We start from the raw sequence: 11,161 nt of genomic DNA, 5'->3' as shown, positions 1-11,161 counted from the left end.
TAAATCATCCAAATTTATAATAAACAATAGAACTGAAATTTACCAAAAATGGGAGCGGAGGCAGCAGTGGAGCGAGGCTGTTTTTCAAGTTATTTAATTTATATTAGTTTATATATAAAAAACTGAAATTAAATTTAAATGTAAAAAAAAGATCAGAAAACTTACCGGGGAGGAGAGGAACGGACGACGGCTGGGAGAACTGAACGGCGGCAGTTGGCGACGGAAACAGTAGAGAGGAAAACGGCGGGGGAGGAGGGAAACGGCGGGGGAAGGAGAAACGGCGGAAAAGATAGGGAGGAACGGCGGAAAAAAATTTAGAAGAAAAAGTGGGAGAAGAAACCGACTCAGGTTTTCATTTAACACAATTTTTGCGACAGACTTTATTGTCCGTCGCAAATATTGTGTTAAATGAAACGAACCGTTTTGGTTATCACAATTCGCGACGGATTGTACTTTCCGTCGCTAATTGTGATAACCAAAACAGTGCGTTTGGGTGCAGACTCTTATTTAGCGACGGATGGTTTTCATCCGTCGCAAAATAATTGGCGGTCTTATTTCCCTCCATTTCCCTCCATATTCCCGCTAATTTAGTGACGGATTTGCGTCGGAACGTCCGTCGCTAAATTGGCGGGAGCTATCCCGCCTCAAAAATTGGCGTTTTGGCGACAGAATAAAACTCTATCGCCAAATCCATTGCTATATATTGTAATTTGCGACGGAATTTGCGTCCGTCGCAAATATCCGTCGAAAGTGATTTTTCTAGTAGTGTACATTGCTGTTTGAATTCGACATACAAGTAAGTATTAATTATGTTATTAATCTATTTATTCGAATTACATGGATCTTGGTTTGAGTTTTTGATAAATTTTTGAAATTCCGCTGCGTTATGAACCTAGAAAATCCAACAGGATATGCACGCGATTGAGAATGTAGTACGACGAGGAATTCAAACAGACTAGATTGCGACCCTCTATCGATAATTGATGTTGAGGATGTTGAAATAAGAAGTATGAGACGAATGAGATAAGATGGAAATGAAGCCAAGAAGTATAATAGAAGATGATCAAGAAACATGATAGAAACAACAGTGAAGTATAAGAAAAGAGTTCCGTAGGATTATAGTACCGATGCTACTAATCCTAGTGGATATTTAAGAATAAAAAGTTTAAGGAAGATCGTAAGGAATACGTCTACAACATAGATGAAGAGAAGAAATTGTGAAGAATACATCTACGACAAAGATAAAAGAAAGATATTATGAATAGTAATGAAAGATGAACATAAAGCTATGTGATAGCAACAGAGATAGTTTGGAAAATTAAGAGTCAAACCAAAATCGATTATTGGAAAGAGAAGATATATGGAAAATGATTGAATTGTAACGATGAATGTTAAACGTATATTGAATATCTAAAGATGAATGATGTCAAAAGATGACAAAAGAGCAAGATGGGTATATATAAGATGAGATAGAAGTGAATGAGAGATTAACGATGAGTATAATCTAAGAGTTGATACTACGATTGATGTTGAAGTCCCAAAGGAGGAAATCATACTAAGGCAAATAATGAGGAATTCAATAAAAGGAAAGAAAATATCGAGAAGAGAATGATGTGAATAGATTGTAAATGCCAATACGGGGACAATAAGGATTTGAATATAGTAGTGATCACAAGGATCAACATATCATAAAGATTGTAAAGAATGTTTTTACTTGCCTTAAGAATTGCCAAGGATCTCCGCTAGGGTACAAAGATAAATTTGAATAGATATGAGAGTGGGTTAATGGACCCGATGATCGATGAAAGATGAATGAGATAAGTAAGTGTGATGAAGGTAATAATAGTGATGATACTGCCATAGGCAACATATGGCGAAAAAGGCTGAAAAGATCGAGGAGTCTCACTGGAAATGAGTAAATGGATTTATCGAATATATCGGAAGATATGCAAAGTATGAACACGAAGATTGAGCGCAATGCAAGTAGCAACACCACCAAAGAACATTCTGGTGTATGTGAACAATTGAAAAAGGATTAAAGACCTCATTTAAATAAGTGAAAAAGGGAGTATAAGCATGAAGAGCTTATTGAAGTATTAGTCATATGCTATCTTATTAAGATAAGAATTCAACGACAAGTATGTCGATCCCATTTGGTTGTAAACCAAACTGGTAAACGAAAGATTATGAAGTGAAAGGAAAACGAGAATTCTAATGTAAATTGCATCGCATCCTAAAGGGGTAGGAGTATCGCACCTCAAAAGAAGAAAAGTAAACCAACTAGCATATGATAAAAGAAGTATACAAAGTATAATAATACAAGAAGCAGATCGAGCAAGTTCCCATAAGAAAGTATAAACCTTATAACCCACCGCATGGATTGTTTTGAGTTAGGGTTTCAGAATTCATCAACAGATCATCATCTTCTTCTTTTACTCTCTATTGCGCACAACTCACGACAACATCCATATCTCCATTTTCCGACGACCGATTTTAATAATTCAAGCTCGGTTTTCTAGATAACTCACATACGAGCAAGGTGAGATGCTCGGTTTCAATTTCTGTTAAGTATTTATTGAGATATGCTAAGATTTCCATATGAGTTTAAGTTTTGAATTGATTAAACCTTAGAAACTCATGATTGTGATGGATTCTTTGAAGTTTTAGATACGATTTTGTATGTGTGTCGAGGAAAGTACTTCGGGATGGAACCTGAGGTGCTAGATGACCTAGTTTCAGCACAAGAAGCAGAAACATCGCTGCTCTAACTGAGCAGAAACATTCTGCTCGCCGAGCAAAAATGAACTACTCGACGAGCAGAATGCGTTTCTGCTCGTACAACAGATGAAAATCTACTCCACGAGCAGATGTGGAGTCTTCTCATTGAGAAAAATCCATGGAGGTAAAAGGGGGACTGTTTTGAACAGTCCCTAACAGCCAAGGAGGGCTATTTCGGGCCAAATTCTGATCTTACATTGCGATTAATTTTACTCGGAAGTAATTGGTATTAGATAGACGATATTGTATAGATTAAATTTGGAAAATTTAACCAAGCTGTTGTTTAATCAGATTGGTTGTTTTTAAAGCTCGAAAATGAGTGAAAAACATGAATTTAAAAAAAGGATAAAAATGTTGTTATAAGTCGACTTTAAGGGCAGTTTTGGAGGCTAAAGAAATGCCGAATGAAGTTCGGGTCTAAATGAAAGTTGTAGACGGTATTGCGGACTATAGGAATGTTAAGTTTGTTTGGTAAACAGGCTGTTTTAGATAAACGTTTTTTTATAACCGAAGTTGGCTAGAAAAATAGTTTTTGGACAAGTTAAAGTTAACTTGAAATGTTAATAATTCGATATGTTCTCGTGTTTTCATAGACTCGGCCACGTAACTACCGACACGGTCCGAAATTTAAGGAGTGTGACATTGCTTTGCTTATTTTTGAAGTTTACTGTCACGACCCAATCTCATGGGCCGAGACCGGCGCTAGGGAAGGGGAGTGGTTGCTCCAAAACCCGTAGGAAGCCTAAATACGTAAAATAATTTTTCGCAAAACATAAACGTCATGCATGACAGACAATAACACGTGTCATGCTTAACACACATACCAGGCATACATATCCTCTGGCAATCACAATGTAAATAATGCAGCAAGCGTAAACATTATTAACATTAAAACATTTAAGTTATATTTACAGAAAATCATATATTACAAGCTGACTTACAAAACACCTTTCTACTACAGCTCTAGGAGTAAAGTACTGTTTCTTTACATAGTTTCAAAAATACAGACTTCTGGAAGTAGGATAGAAGTCCGTTGCTTCAAAAGCGCCTTTAATCTGAAAGGAAATCTGTGAGGGGTCAGTATATGGGAATATACTGAGTGAGTTCATATGTTTGTTAATAAGTATTCAAATAAAACATAAAATAGTATTCAATCATATGCAGCCAAGTATAAGATCCAATTGAAACCCTAATCCTCGAACATGCTAAACGTATGTACTCAGAGGAAAACTTATCCAATAGTCCGACCCGGGAGTATTCACACTCTACCACGTCAGTCGCGACAAATCTCTTAATTCCAATGGTGGGTCCAACCCACTGGTAGGTCCAACCTACTAGATACGGGGCTCAGGTTACACCGTAACCGAGTTCACTCTCGTATCGCGTTCGTATATCCAACTTTGAAATTCGTATTCTTAATAGTATTCACAGCTGTATCAAATCAAAACAGGTGATCACGCAGTCCTATTGCCGCTCAATAGGTAGCACGTTCCATCGGATCAATACTGGTTTCAAATCACGCGTATATGCAATTCATATAAAGATTTCGCACTATAAACATGCAAATCAAACATAAAGCAATATAAAATAATTGTTTGCGTAAATACTTTAAAAGTAAACTTGTATAAACTCACAGAAAACGCTTATCCAAAAATACTTCGGGGCTTAAAACGTCAAGCTTCCTGAGCTCGTGGTCCAGCTGCTTCCTGCCTCGCCGGATCTAAAACAATTTCAAAACATTTGACTCAAATCAGAATTCCTATTCTAAGATTGACTCTAGACTCGAGACATGATACGTTGTACTTTCATTAACCGTTGTGCTTCTCACGCATATCCCGTTAAACGGTATCTAACTTGTTTACGGATCATATATCTTTTCTAATTCAATTCTCGTTTAACCTCATTAGGTTAACTATTCACGTTAACCGATCAATTACTATTCGATTTCCAATTCAGCACGCATACATACATGGGTATTAAACTAATTCAATCGGGGTACGAGGATCGGGAAGCACATTCATGCCTGAGGGGTGCACGTTCGTGCACCTTGGTGGTGCACGTTCGTGCACCATGTATAGGTGGACGTTCGTGCACCTTTGATGGTGCACGATCGTGCACTGTCGTGCACGATCCCACGAAATCGTTTTCCGGGGCTTCTGACCTGCTATATGGGTAAAAACGCTCCAAACTAAACCAAAACGCGTATTCTAAGCTCAAAACGCTATAAACCAATCCTATAATCAATAAAACAATAAAATCCTTTTGTGGCCTAAAACTTTGAATCGATATAACTCAAAATATATCCGTCTAAACGATAAAACGTCAAGCTTACCGTGTTACGCCACTGAAATACGATAGTTTTGAGTTATAGAATGTCGGAAACAGACGAGAAACGGAATCGAGCGATGAATCGTACGATATCATCTTTGAAATGAAAAAGGAGAAGAAGAAGGTTTTGGTGATTCCTTCATCTGAAGGAAATTATATATATTCTGGCTAATTTGCACTTTAGTCCTTGAAACTTTTCAAAAATTTCAATTTAATCCAAAACCTATCCGCGTCCAAATTTTAAACGATCTCCGATCGACTCGAAACTTTTATCATAAATACTATATATTATTTCGCGGACTTTGGCGAAATAATTATCGTTACAGGATTTATAATTTATTTTATATTAATTTCCGAAGTTAAATCCTCAAATCCCGCTAATTAACTTATTAATATTTATTCTAAATTCCCGATATAATTAAATTAAATTCTCCTTAATTTAATTTATCGGAAATTTCGACACGTGGCCCGACTTAATTACCTTAAAATATTTTGGGGTATTACATTCACCCCCCCTAAAAATAAATTCGTCCTCGAATTTAAAATTTTAGTTACGTACCTTGAATGAAAAGGTAAGGATACTTCTGCCTCATATCTTCTTCTGTTTCCCACGTGCACTCTTCTATGGATTGACTCCTCCATAGGACTTTCACCATCGGAATTCTCTTTGTCCGCAGTTGTCGTATCTGCGTATCGACAATTTGCACTGGCCGTTCTTCGTATGTTAGTTCCTCGCTTACGTCCACCACTTGTGGTTGAATTATTCGAGAAGGGTCTGGTATATATTTTCGAAGACAGGATGAACTTGCGACATGTCTGGTGGCAAGTCTAGCTTGTAGGCAACAGAGCCTATACGCTCCACGATCTGGTATGGTCAGACGTATCTCGGAGCCAACTTGCCATTCTCTCCGAAATGAATAATTCCCTTCATCAGTGATACTTTGAGAAACACATAATCTCTTATTTGAAATTCGATATCTTTTCTCTTGGGGTCTGCATAGTTCTTCTGTCTGCTAATAGCAGTATTCAGACGTTGCTTTATCAACGGTACTTTTTCTGACGTAATCTGGATAATCTCTGCTACAGTTAACTTCCGTTCGCCGACTTCATCCCAGCAGATAGGGGATCGACACTTGCGACCGTACAACGCTTCGTATGGAGCCATCTCGATGCTCGAGTGATAACTATTATTGTAGGCGAATTCGACTAAAGGTAGGTACGTATCCCAACTACCTCCGAAGTCTAACACGCATAATCGAAGCATATCTTCTAACGTTTGAATCATTCGCTGAGATTGGCCGTCTGTCTGAGGGTGAAACGCAGTGCTGAAGTTCAATCGCGTTCCTAATGCTTCTTGCAAGCTCTTCCAGAAGTGAGAGGTAAATACGGAACCTCTGTCTGAAACAATTGACACTGGAACTCCGTGTAGACTCACGATCTTATCAATGTACTCCTGAGCTAACCTTGCTGCAGAATACGTCGTCTTGATCGGTATAAAGTGTGCTGACTTCGTCAAACGATCCACGATTACCCAAATGGAGTCAAAACCTTTTTGCTTCTTGGGTAACCCGACATTGAAATCCATCATGATTTGCTGCCATTTCCACTCCGGGATGGGTAACGGTTGCAGAAATCCGTAAGGCCGCTGATGTTTAATTTGACTTGCTGACAAGTCGGGCATTTAGTCACAAATTTCGCAATATCTTTCTTCATTCCGCTCCACCAATACATTGTCTTGATGTCATGATAAATTTTTGTGGAACCAGGATGAACACTATAGATCATTCCATGAGTCTCTTCCATGATCTTTTGTCTTAAGTCACCAATGTCTGGTACGCACATTCGATTGCCATATTTCAGTATTCCGTTGACGATATTGAAATCTTGACTTTTTCCTTATTGCACTTCTTCAATTAAATGCTTTAACTGAGGGTCGTCTGTTTGAAATTCTTTGATTTGATCTATCAACATCGATTGTATCGTTAACTGAGCCATTAGGTTTCCGAGAGATGAAATCTCCAACTTCACTCCTTGGCCAAACATCGTGTAAATCTCGTTAATTAATGGTCTCCGCCATGTTGTTGTAACATGCGCGAGACTTCCTGCTGATTTCCTGCTTAATGCATATGCCACCACGTTGGCTTTGCCCGGATGGTATTGTATCGTGTAATCGTAATCTTTTAATAACTCCATCCACCTTCGCTGTCTGAGATTCAATTCCCGTTGATCAAAAATGTATTTCAAAGTTTTATGATATGTAAAGATATCGCACGTGGCGCCGTATAAATAATGTCTCCAGATCTTTAACGCAAAAATCACTGCTGCTAGCTCCAGGTCATGCGTCGGGTAGTTTGTTTCGTGCTTCTTAAGCTATCGCGAAGCGTACGCAATTACTCGACCATGTTGTATTAGGACGCATCCTAGTCCAACTCTTGATGCATCACAGTAAACTGTGAATCCTTCAGTTCCTTCTAGTAGTGCTAAGACTGGTGTTATCGTCAAACACTCTTTCAGTTTCAGAAAACTGAGTTCGCACTGGTCCGTCCAGTCGAATTTCACGTTATTCTGACTTAGCTTTGTCAAGGGTATAGCGATCTCGAAAAGTCCTATACAAATCGTCTGTAATATCCCGCTAAACCGAGGAAACTTCAAACTTTCGTAACTGATTCAGGCCGCTTCCATTCTATCACAGCTTCGATCTTTTTTGGATCAACCTTGATACCTCTTTGTGAAACCACATGATCTAAGAACGCCACTTCCGTTAGCCAAAATTCACATTTAGAGAATTTGGCGTAAAGCTGATGCTTTCTTAACGTCTGTAGTACTATCTGCAGATGATGTGCATGTTCTTCTTCTGAACGTGAATAAAGCAAAATGTCGTCGATAAACACAATCACGAACTGATCCAAGTACGGTTTGAATATTCTATTCATCAGATCCATGAAGGCTGCTGGCGCATTCGTTAATCCAAATGACATAACGAGAAATTCGTAATGTTCGTATCGAGTTCGAAAAGCAGTCTTTTGAATATCGTCATCACGAATCATTAGCTGATGATAGCCTGATCTCAGGTCGATCTTGGAAAAATACTTCGCTCCTTGTAACTGATCGAATAAATCGTCGTTTCTAGGTAACAGATACTTATTCTTGATCGTCACCTTATTCAGCTGTCGATAATCAAAACATAGTCGAAGCGATCCATCCTTCTTTTTTACGAATAACACTGGTGCACCCCACGGGGATACACTCGGTCTGATGAAATCGCAATCAAACAATTCTTCTAACTGATCTTTAAGTTCCTTGAGCTCTGCTGGTGCCATTCGATAAGGAGGTATTGATATCGGCTTCGTGCCAGGAGCCAATTCGAAACAAAATTCAATCTCACGATCTGGGGGTAATCCAGGTAATTCCTCTAGAAAAACGTCTGGATATTCTGACACCACTGGTACATCATTTAAATTTACACTTTTCTTCTCCACGTCTCGTACTATCGCTAGGAATCCTTGACACCACTTCTTAAACATGCGACAAGCTTTAATAGCTGAAATAATACTCATAGGAGATTCCATCTTGTCACCTTGTATTGAGACTGGTTCAATCCCAGGTGTGTTGAACGTTACCGTCTTTTTCCGGCAATCCACATTGGCGTATTGTTGTGCTAGCCAATCCATTCCTAATATGACGTCAAAAGCCAATACCTCGAGTAAAATCAAGTCAACTAATAAATCTCGTCCTTGAACTCTCACAGGACAAGACGGATAAACGATACTAACTTCCACACTTTCACCGAATGGGGTAGCTATTGACAAAGGATTCCTAAGATACGCCGGTTTTACTCCTAACTTACTAGCAAAGCTAGGCGAAACAAATGAATGCGTAGCGCCCGGATCAAATAAAATTAATGCGTCTTGAGAAGCGATAGGAAAGGTACCTTACACCACAACATTGGAAGCCTGAGCCTCTTGAGGATTTAGTGCAAAGACCCTAGCCTGACTCCCACCAGCCTGCGAAGTCTGGCCAGTACCACGACCTCCGCCATTTCTTCCTCCTCGATTTGCATAACCAAGGCCTCTCTGGCCAGTGAAGGTACTTCCTGTCTGATCATATCCTGACGCTGCCTGATGCGCAGTCCTCTGCTGCTGATGGGAAGGTTGCATCACAGTAGTCATCGAGCCCTGGGGCATCTGCCTCGAACAATCTCTAGCAAAATGACCCCGTTGATCACAGTTGAAACATGCTCCAGTAGTTATGTGGCACGCGCCGTAGTGCCTCATATTACAATTTAGACATATAGGAACTCCGCCTCCCATGTTACTCGTAGATCTGGCACCAAATCCCGCGCCTGAGGCACTAACCCGCGTTCCACGTCAAGGCCTCTTGCATTCTCGCTGACGCGGTGTGAATCGAGAATAATTCCCAACATATGACTGGGTAGGCGCGCTCTATACACTGCGAAACATATTATCTCTCACAGGTGCAATACTAGAAGGGTCAGGAATTCTCCCAAAACGAATCAGAGAAACTTCCATTTGTCTGGCGTTATCAATCAGTTGCACTAGAGTTCTTCCGATATCAGATGTCAGGCTCACAAATTCGGCTCCTAGACCCTCTACAAACCTCGAGTTCACTCTGACTGGGTCCGCAGTCAGGTCAGGTGCAAACCTACTCACTCTGGTAAACTCTGTCACAAACTCTTTCACAGACCGATTACCTCAACTCAGGGTCAGCCACTGATTACGTAACTCTCCGTCACCGCATACGGTAAGAAAAATTCTCTAAAACGATTCACAAATTCAGCCCAAGTCATAGTGTCCATGGTTGGCTGAATGTGCTGCTAAAACCAGTCTTTCGCGGGTCCTCTCATAGACATTTCCACCATGATGATGGTCTGTCTCTCATTAGCTTGCAGACGTCGAGCATTACGTTCTACTTCTTTCAAAAAGTCTAGAGCATCGTCAGAGCCGTCGAACTTAGTTGGCTTAAGACGCATATAAGCCAAGACGATATCTCGGTCAGTAAAAGCAACATTGCGTAGCTGTTGATGCTGTAGTTGTTCACGATGCATATTCTGCACCTCCGCTTGATTAGCTTGCATAGCCGCAATTCCCGTAAGAAACTGATTTAGATTAAAACCCACAACATTAGGTTGCTGGGCTTGCGCTTGCACTCCAGGTGCCTGCGCCTGAGCCTCTTGGCCACCACCTCCGCCATGAACAGAAGTCTCATCTTGAGCTTCTGGGTGGACGTCATGTGCCCCTTATATAACGTTTCGTGTTGCAGTGGCAGCTCGCTCTTCTTCTTGTCGTTGGTCAGACATCCTGACCAAGACAAACAGCGTTGCTTAGCCGCATAAACAAGTATCATCACAATGTATATCGTATTAAGCGCGCATCTCATCACAAGCGAACACACACGTATGACAGACTCACATCCTAGAGGGAAAGCTGAAAGTTTGAAAGTCAAATGAATACGTAACAAAGAAAAGACAAGACTCGAGTCCTATGTGCTGCAGTAGAATTCCTAGGAAAATCTTAATCACATAGCACTTAACAAAAGTAAGCAATGGTAATTGGACCATGTTCTGATACCAACATTGTCACGACCCAATATCATGGGCCGAGACTGGCGCTAGGGAATGGGAGTGGTTGCTCCAAAACCCGTAGCAAGCCTAAAACGTAAAATAATTTTTCGCAAAACATAGACGTCATGCATGACAGACAATAACACGTGTCATGCTGAACACACATACCAGGCATACATATCCTCTGGCAATCACAATGTAAATAATGCAGCAACCGTAAAATATTATTATCTTTAAAACATTTAATTTATATTTACAGAAAATCATATATTACAAGCTGACTTACAAAACACCTTTCTACTGCAGCTCTAAGAGTAAAGTACTGTTTCTTTACATACTTTCAAAAATATAGACTTTTGGAAGTAGCATAGAAGTCCGTTGCTTCAAAAGCGTCTTTCACCTGAAAGGAAATTTGTGAGGGGTCAGTATATGAGAATATACTGAGTGAGTTCATATGTTTACTAATAAGTATTC

Source organism: Mercurialis annua, linkage group LG2 (genome assembly GCF_937616625.2).
Source record: "Mercurialis annua linkage group LG2, ddMerAnnu1.2, whole genome shotgun sequence".
Lineage (NCBI taxonomy): Eukaryota > Viridiplantae > Streptophyta > Magnoliopsida > Malpighiales > Euphorbiaceae > Mercurialis > Mercurialis annua.
This window is presented reverse-complemented; position numbering follows the sequence as displayed.